We start from the raw sequence: 19265 nt of genomic DNA, 5'->3' as shown, positions 1-19265 counted from the left end.
CTAGAAAAGTAGAAGATAATGCCCAAGGTTACCCCTTACGTTTTTTAAAAATAATTTTATTTTAAAAACAAACAAAAAAAATAAATGGTTTTATATTTTGGAGAGGTTTTAAGTTCACAGTAAAATCAAACAGCAAGTACAGAAAGTTCTCTTCTGTTTCCCGTAGGGTTCTCTCCCAGCGTTATGCCTTCTGTGGGTTTGGAATAATAGATAATGTCACACTGCCCCGTATTACCCACCATTACAATGTTGAACAGAAGACTCTCACTACCCTAAAAATCTTCTGTGGTCTACTATTCATCCCTTCCTCCCCTAACCCCTGGAAACCTGTAATTTTTTCAATGACTCCATAGTTTTGCCTTTTCCAGAATGCCACCCAGTTGGAACCACACAGTACGTAGCCTTTTGAGATTGAGTAATATACATTTAAATTTCTTCCATGTCTTTTCATGGCTTGACAGCTCATTTCTTTTTAGCACTGAATAATATTCCACGGTCTGGATGTACCACATTTAATTATCCACTTATCTACTAAAGGACATTCGCTTGCTTCCACATTTAGGCAGTTATGAATAAAGATGCTATAAACATCTCTGAGCTGGTTTTAGTGTGAACATACTTTTCAGTTCATGTGGGTAAGTACCCAGGAGTGTGACTGCTAGATTATATAGTAAGAATGTGTTTGGTTTTGTAAGAAACTGACAAACTGTTTTCCACAGTGGCTGCACCATTTTGCATTCCCATCAGTGATAATTCAGAGCTCCTGTTGCTCTGCCTGCTCCCTGATGTTTGGTACAGTCTGTGTCTTGGGTTTTGTCCATCCCAGCAGACGTGTTGTTCTGTTAATCTGTAATTTCCAATAATATATGGTGTTGAACATCTTTTAGTATGCTTACTTGTCTTGTAAGTATACTTACTTACTTACTTGAAGTATGTATATCTTCTCTGGTCAAGTATCTAAGATCTTTGGCCCATTTTGTAATTGGTTCGTTCATTTTCTTGTTGAGTTTTAAGTGTCCTTTGTATAGTGTGGATCATAGTCTTTTATCAGATGTGTCTTTTGCAAGTGTCTTCTCCCAGTCTGTGGCTTGTCTTCTCATTCTCTTGACACTGTGTTTTTCAGAGCGGAAGTTTTTCATGAATTCCAGCTTATCAATTATTTCTTAATCATATTTCTTGATAAAGGCATCAATCATGCCTTTAGTGGGGTATCTAAAAAGTCATTGCCAGCTGAAGACCATCTAGGGTTTTTCCTGTATCATCTTCTAGTTTATAGTTTTACATTTTTCACTTAAGTCTCTGACCCATTTTGAGTTCATTTTTGTGAAGGGCTTGGAATATGCGTTTAGATTCATTTTCTTGCATGTGGACATCCAGTTGATCCAACATTACTGAAAGGACTGTCTTTGTTCTATTGTGTTGACCCTCTCCTTTTGTGAAGATCAGCTATCTATAATTATAGGTCGATACTGAGGCTCTCTTCTGTTCCATTGATCTATTTGTCTTTTCTTTCACTAACATCACACTCTCCTGATTACTGTGGCTTTATGGTAAGTTTTGAAGTTGGAGAATGTCAGTCTTCTGACTTTGTTCTTCTCTTTTAACATGAAGCACCTCTGTTGGATCTTTTGTCTTTCCATGTAGACTTTAGAATCAATCTGTTGGTATTTACAAAACAACTTGCTGGGATTTTAAGTGGGGTTGCACTTTATCAATGGATCAAGTTGAGAAGAATTTAATATCTTCCATCAGTGTTTTAATTTTTTCTATATAGTTCTTGTCCTATTTTGTTAGCTTTAAACTGAAGTACTTCACGTTTTGGGTGCTAATGTAAATAATAATGTGTTTTTAATTTCAAATTCTACTTGTTAATTGCTGATAGATAGAAAAGCAATCAAGTTGTGTATATTAACCTTGTTTCCCGGAACCTTGTTATAATGACTTTGTTCCAGGAGAGTTTTTGTTTTTGTTTTTGTCAGTTTTTTCCGATCTTCTACACAGACATAGAGGAGGGAAATGAGAGAATGAGCAGATTCACATAGGACCACCACCACGGGTTTTGGCATAGTAACTAAAAGCATGGGAACTGCCATTGACCAAGACAGGAAACATGGCAGAATCTTCCCTTTGTCCAGCATAGCCTCCCTGTGCACACTACCCACCTGTTAGCCTCCTCAGTTATCAGATTGACTGCTGTGGTATCCCAGTGCTTTTGTTCAAGAAACTCTTATTTTACTTAATGATGGCCCCCAAAGCTCATGAGTAGTGAGGCTGGCAACTCAGATCTGCCAAAGGGGAGCCTTAAGTACTTCATTTAACATAATATATATAGGATTTGGAATATTGGCAATTTTAGGCATCCACGGAGGGTCTTGAAATGTACACTCCACGAATAAGGGGGACTACTGTAAAATGATAATGGAAAATTGACCGTGGATTTTGCAGCATGGAGACCTTGGGCCACTTTGGCAAGAATGCTTGGTTTTTGTGGAATGATGATGATAAAAGCTTCTTTGGAGAGAGGGAAGTAGAAAGAACATTTGGAGACAACAAGCAACACTTTTTTTTGTTTTGTTTGTTTATTTGTTTTTTGAGACAGAATCTCACTCTGTCACACTGGGTAGAGTGCTGTAGCGTCATCATAGCTCAAAGCAACCTCCAACACTTGGGCTCTAGCAATCCTCTTGCCTCAATTTTTTTTCTATTTTTTAGCAGAGATGGGGCCTTGCTTTTGCTCAGGCTAGTCTCGAACTCGAGAGCTCAAGCAATCTACCTGCCTCGGCCTCCCAGAGTGCTGGAATTATAGTTGTGAGCCATCATGCCCAGCCAGCAACAACACTTTCAAGGAGTTTTCCTAAAGAGAACAAATAAAATAAATAAAGTAAATTTAAATAAAACAAAAAAGAGGCAGCACATGACAGGGAAATCAAGAAAAATTTTCTTTTTCTTTTAAAATAAGAGAAATATCTATTAATACATTTTTAAGATGATAGGAATGATTCAGTTGGGGATAAAAAAATGATAAAATATAGGTGAGAGGATAAAATTGCTGAAAGCAAAATATGATAACATATTTTGAGAGATTTAAAAGCTTATGTCTAAAATACGTATTTAAATTAACAAACGTTAATCTAACGTCTAGCTAAAAATTCACCCTTTTTCTTTGTATCCCATTCAAATTTTTTTTTTTTTTTTGAGACAGAGTCTCACTTTGTCACCTTTGGTAGAGTGCCATGGCGTCATAGCTCACAGCAACCTCAAACTCCTGGGCTCAAGTGATCCTCCTGCCTCAGCCTCCTGAGTAGCTGGGATTATAGGCACCCAGCACCACGCCCGGCTAGTTTTTCTGTTTTTAGTAGACACGAGGTCTCACTGTTGCTCAGGCTGGTCTTAAACTCTTCAGCGCCAACAATCCAACCTCCTCGGCCTCCCAGGGTGCTAGGATTACAGAAGCAAGCCACAACACCTGGCCCTAGCATTACATTTAAAGTCCATTTTAATTTTAAAGATTTCCAGTAACGAAACCTCGAATTGGAAGATATTTTTGAGTGGCATTTTTGTGACCACTTGTGACAGTACTCATTCCATACTTAGTTTTTTAGATGGTAAAGTAGGTTGAATCGGCATTATTACCCAGAGTCAAATGCCCCAAAGTCAATTCTAGATCCCAGTGATGTACAAGAAACTTTCATGTGAAAACAAGGTCATGATTCTCCACAGGGCTAAAGCCACTGTTACCTATAAGTGACATAACATACATTCTCATCAGAATTGATTTCTACACTGAAGGGCCAGACTGAAAATAGAAATCAGGAGGTTTTTTGGCCAGACATGGTGCCCTGGGAGGCCGAGGAGGTTGAATTGTTGGAGCTCAAGAGTTTAAGACCAACCTGAGCAAAAGCAAGATGCTCTTTCTACTAAAAATAGAAAAAACTAGCCAGGCATGGTGCTGGGTGCCTATAGTCCCAGCTACTCAGGAGGCTGAGGCAGGAAGATCACTTGAGTTTGAGGTTGCTGTGAGCTATGATGATGCCATGACACTCTACCCAGGGCAACAGAGTGAAACTCTGTCTAAAAAAAATAAAATAAAATAAAAAGAAAGAAAGGAAAAGAAAAGAAAAGAAGCAGCTTTATAAAGGAAAACCTAACTACTTTGCCTTGAAAGTAGATTGAAGCAGATGGATTTAGGATGCTTCTTACTGAGCTCTCCTTTGGTGAAGCAAAACATCTTCAATGCAAAGGTTTTATCTGTTATGTCTCTACAAAGGTCACACACATATAGAAAGTATATCGTCCTCTAACATTTTCCTTCCTGCTTTGCCCATGCAAACCTGTTTTGGATCCTGAGTCCCACTTGCCTGAGTGTGCACCATGTGCCTGTGTGACATGACAGCCCTCTTTACCTATCCAAATCACATACCTGCCAAAAGACCCACATCTAAACAAGGAACCTCATCAAAACTTCATCTGGCTGACCATGGCTAGGATCTGATCAAAAACTATCTATGGGCCCAGCCTGGTGGCTCACACCTGTAATCCCAGCACTCTGAAAGGCCAAGGCGGGTGGATCCCTTGAGTTGGAGACCAGCCTGAGCAAAAGTGGAACCCCATCTCTACTAAAAATAGAAAAACTAGCTGGACATTGTGGCCGGAGCCTATAGTCCCAGCTACTCAGAAGGCTGAGGCTGAGGATCGTTTAAACCCAGGAGTTTGAGGTTGTTGTAAGGTATGATAACACCAAGGCACTCAATCCCAGGGTGACAGAATGAGACTTCATCCCAAAACAGACAGACAGACAGACAAACAGAAAAACTACCTATGGACTGGACCCTACCAATCCATTCTCTCTCTTTTTTTTTTTTCTCTGTCTCCCTCAGTCAGTAGAGTGCCGTGGTGTCACAGCTCAGAGCAACCTCCAGCTCTTAGGCTAGAGTGATTCTCTTGCCTCAGCCTCCCGGGTACCTGGGACTACAGGCACCCGGCTATTTTTGTTGCAGTTGCCACTGCTGTTTTAGCTGGCCGGGGCTGGGTTTGAACCTGTCACCCTTGGTATATGGGGCCGGCGCCCTACCCACTGAACTACAGGTGTCCCCCTACCAATCCATTCTCAACACAGACACTTTTTACAGGGAATTTTCCTGGGAGAGAGGAGATAGTATAGTTTCTTAACATTTCATAGCCACAGTTCACCAGTCTACCTTTGCAAAGTGTGGCTTTCTTAAACTTGTGTAGCATGAATACATACAAATGCGTATGTGGTATTTAACATGTCAGTGAGCTCGATCCCAAGTGAATTTCTTTGTAGGAGACCAAATCCTCTAATTATGCATAAAGTTGTGTTAAAAATCAGAGACTTTTGGGGCAGTGCCTGTGGCTCAGTCGGTAAGGCGCCGGCCCCATATACCAAGGGTGGCGGGTTCAAACCCGGCCCCAGCCAAACTGCAACCAAAAAATAGCCGGGCGTTTTGGCGGGCGCCTGTAGTCCCAGCTACTCGTGAGGCTGAGGCAAGAGAATCGCTTAAGCCCAGGAGTTGGAGGTTGCTGTGAGCTGTGTGAGGCCACAGCACTCTACCGAGGGCCATAAAGTGAGACTCTGTCTCTACAAAAAAAAAAAGAAATAAAAATCAGAGACTTTCCATACAAGTGACTAAAGCAAAATAACTTCCGAAATATTTATCCATGTGAGCTACCTTTATGTTTCTAAAGAATATGTATGTAAAGGGTTAATATGATATGTAAGGTAGACATTAATGGATAAATTTAAAAGCAGCTAAGAACATAGCATCCAGTGTATAACTTTCATAATTGTGTGTTCCTCCAGAGATAATGGATATCATTACCAGAAGCGCCTGTCCTAGGAAACTTGGCAAGGTTATGATTGTTTGTTACAGCTTTGGTTATATTAACATACACATTAATATTTATAAATATTTGATGTCATGTTAATTTTTCATATAAGATGATTTATGTAATGTTGCTGTGCCCTGTTAGAGGGCATTTGCAATATGCTTCAAAAGGCAACTGAATTGATGCGTGTTCTTTAAGGGAACTTGTCTGTATATCACTGTTCTTACAATGCATTATTCTGAACAAAAGTATTTCAAAATAAATTATGTGAATTGTGGATTTACTCCATTAACATTTTAAATAAAACATAAAGGAAAAGATCATGCTGAAACTATTTGCTGCATTTTTAAAGGGAGCTCTGTTCTCTCCAAGCAGAGCAAAGTTTCCTGGAATTCCTGCTCTTTAAAAAAACAGAGTCAAGAAGTAACAATGGTTTTGAAATTAAGTAATATTATATAGTCTACATAGAATATTCAGAAAAGTGCTAGTAGGTTGGGATGGAAAAAAAGTCACAATATTCTTGTTTCTCTTTGTCAGTTTTCTTTTGCTAAAGTATATTTTGCTGTGCCAAAGTTGGATTAAGGGAATTGGATATAAATTAAGATATATGATAATTAAATAAAATATGAGTTAGAAACGAAATTTGGCTTTAGGTGAAAAAAATTTCTCTTAGGAAAGTTTAAGCAGCTTTAAGCCGCAAGTTAGTTTATATATAATGGTGACTATGGACCCAGCTATATATATATATAATAGCATGAAGAATTACAGGTGTGTTTAGCATCATAGTAATGTTATGGTATAGTTCATTGATCCACATTACCAAATAGTATTATTCATGATATTTTAGTTATTTTTTAATTTTAGTCAGAAGAGCTATTGAATAAATTGGTGGTAAAAAGGGCACAAATCCTACTTTATATGATAATTCACTTCCCTATTACAATGGGTATTATGGAGGCAATTTTAAGTATCATCTGTAGTTATGCTGTTAGCTTAAGAGCTATTAATAAAATTTGAGTTTTGGTGTACAGGCAGTCCCTGAGTTACAAACATCCAATTGGCATGAGACTTGCACTTATGAACGGGGGTTATTACAGGTAATAAGTAAATGTACCTGTTCCAACTCACATACAAATTCAACTTAAAAACAAACCTACAGGCTTGGCGCCCATAGCACAGTGGTTATGGCACCAGCCACATGCACCAAGGGTGGCGGGTTTGAACCCAGCCTGGGCCAGCTAAACAATGACAACTGCAACAACAACAACAACAACAAAAAAAAAAAGCTAGCCAGGCGTTAGTTGTGGTGGGCGCCTATAGCCCCAGCTCCTTGGGAGGCTGAGGCAAAAGAATGACTTAAGCCCAAGAGTTTGAGGTTGCTGTGAGCTGTGACACCACAGCACTCTACCCAGGCTGAGTAGACTTGAGACTCTGTCTCAAAAAAAAGAAATAAAATAAAAATGGCTATGCAACTAGTCAACCCTAAAAAAACAACAACGAAAAAACAAAAAACCTACAGGCTCTGCAGGTGGGTTCAAACCTGGGTGGGTTCAAACCTGGTGGGTTCAAACCTGGCCCCATTGTCAACAACAATGACAACTACAATCAAAAAATAGCCAGGCATTGTGGCAGCTGCCTATACTCCCAGCAAATTAGGAAGTTGAGGCAAGAGAATCGCTTAAGCCCAAGAGTTGGAGGTTGCTGTGAGCTGTGATGCCACAGCACCCTACAGAGGGCAACTGTCTCAAAAAAAAACCTATAGAACCTATCTCATTCACAACTGGGGACCGGCTGTACTTGTTCCTTTCCAGTAATTTTAACTATCTGTTTTATTGTTAATTTTTCCCTGTTAAGATTCAAATTTTCCTTAAGGTGAACCACTCATTAATAAATTATTGTTCTTTTCTCAGGTCCCCAAAATGAGACATTACCCAGTGGTATTATTACGTTAAGAAACACTTTAGTAAATTTGAGAATTTTAGAGATTCTTATTTATAATTGGAATTGAGTATTTTCTTCTGAATTTATCATCAAGTGATAATTACTACTTTTCATTCCATCCCTGGGGGGACTATATTAAACCCTTGAAAAACTTAAGAAACCAACTCAAGAAATTCCCTTTGGTTTTACATTATAGAAGTTGGCTTGCTCTTCATATCCAGTTTCACAAAGTTGACAATTAATTAAGTAAAAGGTAATAGACCTTTTTCTCAAATTTTCATACTCAAATTAATTCTGTCATCATAATTTTTCACATTACAAAAAAATTACAGCAGGTCATAAGGGAAGAAATTGCCTTAATTTGAGGCCACCCAGAAAGATCTTTGGCAACAAAGCTTATGGAAAAGATGGGAATAGGGTTATATTCCCAGGCGGCAGATAACTAGTGTTATGCAGAGTATACAGCTATTAAGTCATTTTAAATTCACATCTAAAATATCACGTGAGTAAAATATTGCTAATGCAAATTTTCAAAAACAGCAGTAAGCACAATTAAATTGTGTTATATAGAAATTAATTGAATTAGCACTTAAGTATATTTAGCCTAAAATATATATGCTACAGATACAGAAATCTATTTATATTCTTTAATGTATAATACAAAGAAAAGGAAAATATAGAAATAAGTATTTTGAGAGTATCACAAATCTATATTGTCAAACATTAATCAAAATTGACTCTCCAAAATTCTTGCTTCCTGAATGAAGACAAGTCAAAAATTGCAAAGAAATCAAAACAATCAGAATTGTTCACCACTGTAGATTTTACTATTTAATTTAAATCTAGGCAAAATACAGGTTTTTCTTAAATATACTTTAGAAAGAGAGTGGTCTCAGAAATCATAACTACAAAAATAATATACAATTCTAGAATTTTTATTAAAATCTAGAATTTTTCATTTAGAGACAATTTAGTTATCAAATTTAAGAAATGATGGTATTTCTAAATAGAAGTTTCACTCAGTGAAAACACTATATTTCAAAGCACTTTTTTCTAGGAAAACATGAAAAATTCCATTGGTAGTAGAAAATTTGATATCAAGAAAGAAAGTTCCTAGCAGATCAACAAAAGTAAGATTAAATGGATCAATACATGTGCAGATTGTATTTCTTTTTATAGCTAATTAATACTTAATCATGGGTGGCGCCTGTGGCTCAGTCAGTAAGGTGCCGGCCCCATATACCGAGGGTGGCGGGTTCAAACCCGGCCCCGGCCTAACTGCAACCAAAAAATAGCCGGGCGTTGTGGCGGGCGCCTGTAGTCCCAGCTACTTGGGAGGCTGAGGCAAGAGAATCACTTAAGCCCAGGAGTTGGGGGTTGCTGTGAGCTGTGTGAGGCCACGGCACTCTACCGAGGGCCATAAAGTAAGACCCTATCTCTACAAAAAAAAAAAAAAAAAAAAACTTAATCATACATTGTCAAGTCACCAAAATGTTGTACGACGTGTCTAAGTAATAGTATCATCAATGAAGACTTCCCATGGAGCTCCGTGGAAGCCCCTTTTTGAGATGCCTGCTTACTTCTCTAGTCAGAGACACTAAACTCAGGGCTTGCGCCTTTTTATGACCAATTAAAAGAAATAGTTGTTGAATGACCACTGACAGCTCAAACAGCTTATCAGTCCTGTCTCCTTGACCCCCATCCTTAGAGCCGTACAGTTGGTATTAAAGAAATGTTTACAATCAAGACAAAGCTGAAAGATTGTAGCATCACTTCACCCAAATCATAACATTAAGCCTATGACTAAAATGTTTTACATCGACTGGAAGAACAATAACTGGTTTAGATAAATGAAAGGTATTGACAGGGAACTCTAGCCCTGTGAAGTGTAGGAATGCTGTCTCCTTTGATTCTGCCACTGTCTTTTTTTTTTTTGTGTGGAGACAGAGTCTCACTGTACCACCCTCGGGTAGAGTGCCATGACTTCACACGGCTCACAGCAACCTCTAACTCTTGGGCTTAAGCGATTCTCTTGTCTCAGCCTCCCGAGCAGCTGGGATTACAGGCGCCCGCCACAACACTCGGCTACTTTTTTGTTGCAGTTTGTCTGGGGCTGGGTTTGAACCTGCCACCCTCGGTATATGGGGCCGGCGCCCTACTCACTGAGCCACAGGTGCCGCCCCTATTCTGCCACTGTCTTATGACAAGCAGACAGGGAGAACTATTACTTCTCATGTGGCAGATTTAACCCCAGGTTAAAATGAAATTGTCATTTGACAAACAATTCAGTTTGTTGATGAGGATGGTGATTTGTGATGTTTTGGAAGGGTTTGGGCCAGATCTTCAGCATAAATGAGTCTAACCCAACTATTTCCATAGCTCTATATAACATGAACTATGTTAACGCAAATACTACATAAAAGTCTAAATGTGGAGGGGGTGAGGGCAGTGAAAAGCAGACAGAGAGATTGCTTCCTACAATGTAACCCTGAACATAGGGCATGCCCATACATGTAAAATTAATGTACCCAGGACAATCAATCATTGAATAGTTTTATCAGTCATTGTAGACCATGGCAAAATTTATTTGACTGCACTAATATGCATCTGTTAGGAAGATAAACCTAAATGAAGATCCGCTCATAGTTCCTGTTTATGCATCTAATATGGATCTATTCTTTGATACTAAGTCCTTTTTCTAAAAAACTCACCCATGATTAGCATTACGTTTATTTTGTGTTGGTTTAAATTTGATATTAGCATCTTTTATCATTAATACACAATATCCATAAAGAGCCAAAGATAATGGGTTTATTTTCTGCTCTGGTTTCTGTTATTCATATTGAATGCTGCCTTTATAGAAAGCTACAGGTAAGCATTTTAGGGTTAATCTGTCGCTCCCTAATTAAATGTAAAAGGAAACCATTCAAAAGTCGCAAGAATGAAATGTAACAGAGTGTACAGGGGTCAATAAGAATGTGTATTTTTCCTTCTACTGTGATCTATTGCTATTCAGAACAATTGATAAGACAGGTTCATTATTGTTTTGCAACCACACGTAAACCATTATTGTCCTCATTTACTCTCTTAAGGTGTTCTCACGGACAGTTTTTCAATGATTTGTAATTTCAAGTAGCATCAAGCTTACAATTCACCCTGTTTAACTTTCCTGGTCCTTTAAAGAGGATCACCAACTTCTACAAGCCAAAGACCATTAGACAAGCTACACCTTTTCTGGAGAATTTTTAATAGGGTGACAAGTGTTTGTCATCTCAAAACTGCACCCACTCTTTAAAACAGATACTTTATTTTGCATGGATTAATCATTGAAGAGAGAACCATCATTCCTGAGCTGAAATCTTCTGTAAGTCTAGTCTTACACAATCATTCAAAAATATATGGTAAGTCCGGGCGAGGTGGTTCACACCCATAATCCTAGCACTCTGGGAGGCCAAGGTGGTAGACTGCTAGAGCTCAGGAGTTCGAGACCAGCCTGAGCAAAAAATAGCCAGCCTTGTGAACTACTCAGGAGGCTGAGGCAAGAGAATCGCTTAAGCCCAAGAGTATGAGGTTGCTGTGAGCTAAGATGAGACAGTGAAACTTTGTCTCAAAAAAAAAAAAGAAAGAAAGAAAATATACACACACATATATATGCTAAAGGTAAAAGTAATTTTATTTAGAGAAATAAAGTAATCATAAAATATATTATATTAGAAGCAATTTTATTATAAATTTGTTCAACACATAAAGAAAGATGAATACTTGTGGTGTGGAACAGGACTTAAAGTTTTGGCAAGTTCATGTTTTTGCAAATTATAAAATAACTTTCCTCAAGAGCAGACTCAAGCATTTTAAAAAGTGTTTTCTCTATGGATTTCTCATCAGGGGTATGTGCGTGTTCTTAGGAAGAGGCATCAGTATCTCATTGAACTCTAGTTTGTATTTCTGTGTGTGATTTTATATGTGTGTAACTAACTTATGATCATAACAGGTTCTCTTTCTCCTAGAAATTGTGGGTTTTGTTTTTGTTTTTTTTCGTAAATAGTCTCCACAAACACTTAAAAATGACATGTATCCTGGGCTCTAGAACCACTGGCTCTTCTACTAACATTGAACAAATGTACTTTTCAACTTACTGACCTTTAAAATGGGAAAAATAATAACTTCTTTTGAAGTTGTTATGAGGATTACATGTTATATGGTAGGTACATTTTCTGAAAGGCCAGTCAGGAGAGGGAAAAAAGAAAGAAAACCAGGTAGGGTGGAGAAAATTACTGTAGTCAAGACAACCACTTGAAAACAAACAATAGTTTGAGTGTTAACCCACTATTCATAATAAGGACATTAAGTGTGCATTATCAGAGAAATCAGGATCACATCCTGAAGTATAATAATAGTGCTTTGTTAAAAGTCACATCCCTCAGAAACTAGTAGTTGGCCTGGCGACATGGCTCACACCTGTAATCCCAGCACTCTGGGAGGCCAAGAAGGGTGGATTCCTTGAATTCGGATATTTGAGACCAGCTGGAGCAATAGAGAGACCCTGCCTCTATTAAAAATGGAAAAACTAGCCAGGTGTGGTGGGCGCCTGTAGTTCCAGCTACTCAGGAGGCTGAGGCAGGAAGATTGCTGGAGGAAAGGAATTTGAGGCTGCTGTGAGCTATGATGACTCCAGGGTGCTCTACCCAGGGCGATAGAGTGAAACTGGGTCTCAAACAAAACAAAACAAAACAAAACAAAACAAAACAAAACAAACAAAACCTAGAAATAACTAGTTGCAAAAGAAGGAAGTGGAGATGGCCAGGGTAGTGATGGACAATACCATAAGTTAAAATTTTAAGGGCTTTCAGCATGAACCTGAAAACCACCCTAGAAATAGCAGACAATGCCAACCTGTAAATGCCTAGTTTCCAAATAAAGCTCCTACATTTTTGGATATTACTCTGGATTTCTATTAAAAGTTATTCATGTTGAGTTAGTTCCTATTCTAGGTCACACAAAGAATTCTTCAATTTCTGATAATAAGCACAATGAATACATATTTAAAGGTCCATCCTAAAATCTGTGAAACTTTAGACTCTCATATATATAATATGACATATCATATCTAGTGTTATATATGTGATATTGACAAGATAGCCAGGAAAAATTTGTGTATTATTAAAATACATAGAAAATGCTATCTCACTTTATAACATTGATTTTTTAGAGAGAATGATTAAAAATTGAATTTTGAAGTATCACTGAATTTTCAGCTAGGGATTTCTTCAGGTGGATATTCTCATTCTCTTCATTTTATGAATTTGGCTTTTTCCTTAAATGAGAATGTATCACTCTTTTTTTTTTTAAGATACAGAGTCTTAACTCTATGGCCCAGGCTGGAACACAGTGGCACAATCATAGCTCACTGCAGCCTAGAATTCTTGGGTACAGATAATCCTCCCACCTCAGCCTTTTGAATCTCTGGGACTATAGGCATGTGCCACCATACCCCTCTAATTTTTAAATCTTTTTTAGAGCCTGGGGTCTTGCTGTGTTGCTCAGGCTGGCTTTGAACTATTGGCCTTAAGCAATCTGCCTCCCCTCAGCCTCCCACAACTCTGAGATTATGGGTATGAGCAACCCTACCCACGTGGAATGTGTTACTTTTGGAAATAATTCAACCAGTTATTTGCCACAGTTCTTTTTATTAGGGAAACGGTAAGACTGAAGTGTCTATGTACTTTATGCAAAATATGTAACCCAGGGCAATACTTCTCCAACTTCCCTGTGCATGAGAATGTTCTGGAAGATTTGTTTAAAATGCTAATTTATTGGTTTTATCCTTGGAGATTCTGATTCCCTACAGCTGAAGGAAGAGCCAGGAATAAGTATTTTCTTAAGAATCCCCAGATGATTCTGACATAGGAGTCGTAAGACCCCAGTTAGAAAGATATGGGTCTAGAGTAACTATAGATATTTGCACCTGTTCATTATCAAGATACTCTTCAAATTTTAATAAGGAACCTCTTTATTTTCAAACTCTCCTTCAAAATATAGTAAAGGTTCATTTCTAATAAGTTTGAAAATAAATATTACCGGTTCCATGGCCTGCTTTAAATCTGGTTTCTAAGTAATTCTATAAACTCTTGAGGCAAACTTCTATCTATCAGAATACACAGAGTCTAAAGATCAATCAGGAACTCCATTAAACCAGGCTCTAAGCTCGGACCTGCACCGGACCTTGTCTTGCTCTTACTTTATCTTCAGCCGAAGCATGTTCTCCCTTCTTCACCCCCTAACTCACATTCTCTCATGGCCAATTTCCTTCCTCTTTATAGACTCTTAGCTCATAATCTTCTCCTGGCCTACTTTCCCCCCCGCCCCCCCCAGATATCTAGATATCTTATCCAAGGATAAAAGAGGGGAAGGTGAATCCTGGTCTTTCATAGATTTTTGTGGATTAAAACTGCTAGATTTGGAGGATAGAGCTAGCAAAGAAATGTTAGGTAAACACACAAAAAATGGGATGGTTCTCCGCCCAGGCCAGATTCTTCCCCACTTACCACACCAGTCTGCTTTCGATATGCCTGGCTTCTTATATTTTCACCTAAACCAAACAAAACCCAGAGCTACATCTCCATCAGAGAGACTAAAACTCACATCCTGTGCCCTGGGGGAGTTTGCTTCATTCCAGTGGAGTCTTTCATGGAGTCCTAACTGTAACTCAGCTTTCTTGGGAATTTATCCCACTGCAGAGCAAACCAAGATTGGCTGTCTTAACATACAAAAAATGGACCAAAGATTTAGACAAGAGACTAGTTTTGCCTAAAATGTTGTTAGAAATACCTTTCCTTGTCCCATTTGGGAAGTTTTTACTCTGAGAATAGTGATATTTCGGTATCATCTTTAAACAAATGAATAAAAAATTCTATCATCCATGAAGACGATTGCTTAACCTTCCAGAAACAAACTCGTGTGAATTTGACCCAGTTTACTTCTGAAATCGAGATGTATGGAGGACCCAGGGTTTTTGTTGTTGTTGTTGTTGTTTTTAAAATATCAATATAAGTGATAAACTTCTAGCTAGACTAAAAAGGAAAACAAAGAAAGAAAACAAAACGGGCAGTGCCTGTGGCTCAGTGAGTAGGGCGCCGGCCCCATATGCCGAGGGTGGCGGGTTCAAACCCAGCCCCGGCCAAACTGCAACAGAAAGGTAGCCAGGCGTTGTGGCGGGCGCCTGTTGTCCCAGCTTCTCGGGAGGCTGAGGCAGGAGAATCACGTAAGCCCAAGAGTTAGAGGTTGCTGTGAGCCGTGTGATGCCATGGCACTCTACCCGAGGGTGGTACAGTGAGACTCTGTCTCTACAAAAAAAAAAAAAAAAAGAAAACAAAACAATGCCAAATGTAAGAAAAGACATCTCTAGAAATTCCACAGACATCGGAAGGGTACTTAGACAATATTACAGACTTGGCAGTTTAGATGAATAGACAAGTTTCTTGAAAGATAAAAATTGCAAAGCCCACTCAATAATATGTAACATGAAAATCTTACAGCTGAGATCTAAATAAGCCATGAGATTTAGCAATCACATCTACACAAGAGGAATGAAAGCATATAGGTGAATTTTTATAGCAGCTTTATTTATAATTATACACACATGAAATGGAAACAACACAACAATTCTTCCAGATAGCAATGAATAAACAAATTTTGGAAGATGCATACAAAGGGCTCTCACTCAACAATTGAAAAAGAAGGTGCTACTTTTATGTTTCTGAAATCAAACACATAATGCTAAGTAAAAATCTAAGTTCTCTGTAATTCCATGTGTATGTCTTTCTGCAAAAGGCAAAACTATGGAGACACGGAATAGATCTGTGGTTACCAGGGGCTTCCAGCTGGGCGAGGGGTTCTCTACAAAAGGGCCTAAGAGAACTTTCAGGAATGGTAAAATGTTATATATCTTCATTGTAGTTAATAGTTACATGACTATATGCATTTGGAGGACTCAGGTTTAGTCTCTTTAAAAAAGTGAGTTATGAGTTAAATACAGAGTTGGGGTGAAAGTAAATAAATAAAATATTAAAATTTTACATTTATTTAAAATTTCTAAAGACTTAAGGAAGTTGTTTGACTCCATTCCAAATGGGCATAGTGGTCCATGGTAGGCTTTAGAAAAAATGGTGTGTGAACATAAATTGCACCATAAATATGTTTGTTAAGAGTAGCAGTAGAAGACAGGTGTTGTGGTGAGGGCACCTGTAGTCCCAGCTACTTGGGAGGCTGAGGCAGGAGGATCACTTGAGCCCAAGGGTTTGAGGTTGCTGTGAGCTATGATTCCATGGGACTCTCCCCAGCATGACAAAGTGAGACTCTGTCTCAAAAACAAACAAAAAAGAATAGCAGTAGTATTGGTGATGTAAATATCTTTTCGCTCCAGGCATTTTCAGAGAGAAATGTGACTTTTAAAATCAGTCACACACACGTAAGCGAAACATGCAATTCCCCTTTTTGCTTACGCTTCTTCAGCTGATAGTTCACAGACAAGAAGTTTTGTGAGACTGAGCCCTAAATGATCTGTTAATGATTTGGGATTTTAAATAGTTCACTCTAAAAGCTGGTTCTTGTAATCAAGTTTGACATGAAAATAGGACTATCATTAAATTCAAGGAAATATCACCGTTTAATGCTTAATCACATTAAATTTCAGACAATTTGTGTGTCACGAAGCTGTATTTTGGAAACATCAACTTGAACTTTACTACCAAGCAGACCATAGCATACCTACATAGACTTTTAGTCTCAGAGCACCTTAGTATCAAGTTGTGGTTTCAGGAAGAGGGTATGGAAAAAAATATATTTATTAATTATATTTAAATGCTTTAGAGAATTCACACCTGTAATTAAAATGCCCATGGTGACAAATAATAGCGCTACAATTAATTTCTTGGAAAACCAATGTTTTTCAAGGAAAAAATTCTCACTTTCCCTGTCTCATGAATTGCCTGGGATTTGAAGCATGTTAATGTCGTTCTTTTTCAAGTAGTTCTGGTTGCTGGTCCCACACATTTTTGTGTAGAGACATCTGGGTGATGGAAGGATAGAGATTAAGTTGGATTTCTTGCAGGGTCAGTTTACATAGTAGATTCTGAAAGGCCTGGTGAAGACTTACATTTTCAAGCTAAATCATTAAAACTATGGTGAGAAAAACATATTACAGGGATATTAACATATACCCAAGAGGTCACTGGCACCCACAGGGGAGTTTTAGTTCTTCTTAGAAATTCCATTTACTTGACACAAATGGTTTAGTCTGATTGCTCTAACCTATCATGATACCTTGAGCAAAACAACTGATGTCATTCAGTAAGGAGTGAAGATCCATTAAAGGAAGCCTGTGATAGCAGCTTGTACTGTATGATCTACAACGCAAATAAGAACATAGTTTAAATGTAAAAGGGAAAAGAATCTGCAGGAGGCTAAAGTATTTTCAAAATTAAAAAAAAGTGCTAGTCTTTTTTTTTTTTTTAAATATTCTATAGTCTTTACTCTTATTAAATGAATGGCAGAAATAGTGTCTATGAAACCCATGTGTTTGGTGTACCCTGCAGATAGAAATTCAGTTGTTAAAATACATTATAAAGTATAATTTGAGATTTACTAGACAAAAAGTGCTAGTCTTTACTCCTAAAATTTCTTTCTTTCTTTTTTTTTGAAGTTTTTGGCTGGGGCTGGGTTTGAACCCGCCACCTCTGGCATATGGGGCTATGCCTACTCCTTTGAGCCACAGGTGCCGCCCCCCTAAAATTTCTTAAATGTTCTGCAAAGTATTAACTCAAAATTGTGGAATATGTTTTGTCTTCCACTGTAAGGATTTGAACTTCTCATAAGACACAGAAAGGTCTCGGATAAGAATCCCCCCCACCCTACAATGTTGTGTTAAACTCCATTCCATTGTTCAGCTAATTTTATGCTGCTCCAATTTTAGTGGATATGATGATTTTTATTGGGGTTCATGGAAGCATGGCTAATGACCTCAGCAAGCTTTGTAATTTCTCACTGCCAGTTTTCTACACAACTTACACTTTTGTCACTCAAACTGCACCAAATTGCTCCAACAATTAATCTTACAGCGCGGGAGTAGGGGGGACTTTTAAATGGACCCCTTCTTGGGATTTTGTGTTAAAAACAGAAAAGTTCCCATGAGTGAAGGGGGTAAGGTTTTCCAGCCTCCGCCTCTCCCCAAGTCTCAGTCTTCTCTGCCACCCCCCAAAAGGAATGAATTACATTTCTCTTCTTTTCCTTTAAATGAATAGCATAGTTTGGGTGAAATTATCGGGCAATTGCATGCCTTTTATGCAGATAATGCTATTTGATGAAAGCGGTGTTTTGATCTGCTAAGGATAATACAGATCCAGGGTTGGATTCATTGGTGAGAGTAAAGCTGTCTTCTGTGATAACTTCATCTCAGCATGAGGTCAGATGGGGAAAACCAGGATGGGGGATTAAAAAATGACACAGTTGGAGCAGTATTGAGTTCCCTGCTGTGCTCCTGGCTGCACACTATAGCTTATGTTTCTGATCTGTTATGGTATTGTCTGCCTTTCTCTCTCGGAGCAGAAAGAGATTGCTTAAAACTTTTCTTTTTTCAGCTAGAGGGATTAGTTCTGTGCAGCTTTTTTAATTAAAGAAACTGTATCTTTTTCAAGGCAATTTAAAGCTGCAAGGGAAGGGACCATCAACATTTATAACTTAGTACTATTATCTGTAACAAAGTGAAAGCTCTTAATTTGATATTCAGAAATAGAAGTTAGGGAGCTATAGAATTCTGTTGTATTTTTAAACTTCAATGGTTGTTCAGATCCCTAAATAAAGAACAGTAAATAAATTATTTTGTATAAGTCCTGAATATGTTTCTATAAGTAGTAAATTTCAGTTGCTTTGCTTTTTATCTTAGCTGAGCTTTCTTAATTAAATCTTCATGATGTTAGCAAAGTACACTTGAAAACAGTATAAGAGGAAATAGATTTGACTATATATCCTTTTCTTTACCCAGAGATTATTTTTAGACATTTCCATTCTATTGAAAGTGATAACAGAAAATGTCTGCTTAAAATGGGCAATTTGCATTTACATAGTGCAAAGTACATTATGGTGCTTTATTGTGATAAACCTTTGCATTTGTGATAAGTGGTCATCATCTTTATTAATCTGAGAGGAGCATGGATTGAAAGCTTTTCCAAAGCGATGATGAATTTGCAAGACATATACATTTGAGTTGAATTTATAGCTCAATTTAACCCAGGTTAATGTTGAAAATCCTCAAATGTTTCAAATAAGGCCCATATGGTTATCACTTTACAAAGCATATAGGCTCTGCGCTTCGGTTGCAACGTACACATCTCCAACTAACTTCCATGCCAGATCAATTAGAAACAGTCCTCCTGAACAGACAGGAACAAACCAAGATTGTTTCCCCAGTACCAGCTGAACCC

At 38.0% G+C, this 19265-nt stretch overlaps 1 protein-coding gene across 1 annotated transcript in view; it reads left to right on the top strand.

Moving 5' to 3' along the window:
• The window catches only part of TENM3 (teneurin transmembrane protein 3), a 953923-nt gene that overhangs the window by 327335 nt on the left and 607323 nt on the right, over positions 1-19265 (top strand). The window lies entirely within an intron of this gene.

Source organism: Nycticebus coucang, chromosome 1, assembly GCF_027406575.1.
Source record: "Nycticebus coucang isolate mNycCou1 chromosome 1, mNycCou1.pri, whole genome shotgun sequence".
NCBI classification, from domain to species: Eukaryota; Metazoa; Chordata; class Mammalia; order Primates; family Lorisidae; genus Nycticebus; species Nycticebus coucang.
The sequence above is the reverse complement of the archived record's forward strand: the minus strand, read 5'-3'. Positions and strand labels throughout refer to the sequence as shown.